The following is a 1,263-nucleotide window of genomic DNA, read 5'->3' on the forward strand; positions in this document are numbered from 1 at the left end:
AAATAGTGTTTTTATTATTTAAAAAGTGAATGAATCAACAGACAGACTTGAACAGAAGTATAGTCTATATGTTGGTAGATAGTAAAGACATTGGTTGGATGGAAATGGCATATACATTGAATATATAGCAACAGCACACATCAGACTAATACTTAGAACTCAAATTTTGTATGTACATTACATTATGTGACTACACACATTTCCTAAGTTTTAAATTCGTTTATACGGTTTATGTATGGTTACTTTATTTTGTAGAAATGTCTTTCCAATGACAGCCTGCCCTGCTCCGGGCCTGCCGGGTTTGGTGTCAGCCTCGCAGCCCAACTACTCATGAGGAACTGGGTTCTGAGCCCAGATTTCCTGCTCAACTCAGCTGCTTGTGGAGGATCAGAATTTCCCTTTTGTAAATCTTAGCAAAGTTTGATTTCAGCAATCATTTCATGCATCCCCCAAACCCAGGTAAATCTGTGGGGGCCAGCCTCTTCTCCCTGGCAAATAGATGAGAGGACACAGTCTTAAAATGCACCCCAGTAGATTAGGGTTGAACACCGGGAAGAATTTCCTCAGAGAGAAGGTGATTATGGGCTGCCCGGGAGGTGGTGGAGTCACAATCCCTGGAAGTGTTTAAGGAAAGACTGCCTGGCTTTCCTTAAACTCAGTGACACGGTCCAGTTGTCCTGGTGGTGTTTGGTCACAGGTTGGACTCGATGACCTCAGGGGGCTTTTCCAACCTAACTGGCGCTATGATTCTGTGAGTGCGTCGGCTTGCTTGTACAGTTACCGGCGTTCAGAGGGAGTGAGCGTCTTCCCAGCCTGGAATGACCACTTCCTTGTCAACGGAAGAGTGACAAGTGTTTAAAAATCTCGCTGTTTGGAACGAAGCCCTCACTGTCCACTGCCCCTTACGGACCGTACGCGGCACAGACCCTCGCCCAGCTCCTCATTCACGGAGCACAGTCCCCAGGGAGATTCCTCAGCTGCGGGGCTCGGGCGGCCGAATCCACCGGCGCCACCGCAGCCCCACAGCACCGCGGGGCGGGGAGGCGAACGCTGGGGCCGCCCGCTGGCGGCCGAGGGGAAGCGGCGGCACCACGAGAGGGGCTCCGGCTCCGCCCCGCGGGCCGCGGGGTGCGGGGCTGTTCTCGGCCGCGGCGGCGGGGACGGCGGCAGCGGCGGGGTCCGCGTTGGCCGCCGGCGGGGACCCAGTGCTGCCCCGCCGCGCCCGCCCGCCCCATCGCACGCTGTTGTCATGGAGGAGCCAAG

Source organism: Cinclus cinclus, chromosome 1 (assembly GCF_963662255.1).
Source record: "Cinclus cinclus chromosome 1, bCinCin1.1, whole genome shotgun sequence".
Classification (NCBI taxonomy): Eukaryota; Metazoa; Chordata; class Aves; order Passeriformes; family Cinclidae; genus Cinclus; species Cinclus cinclus.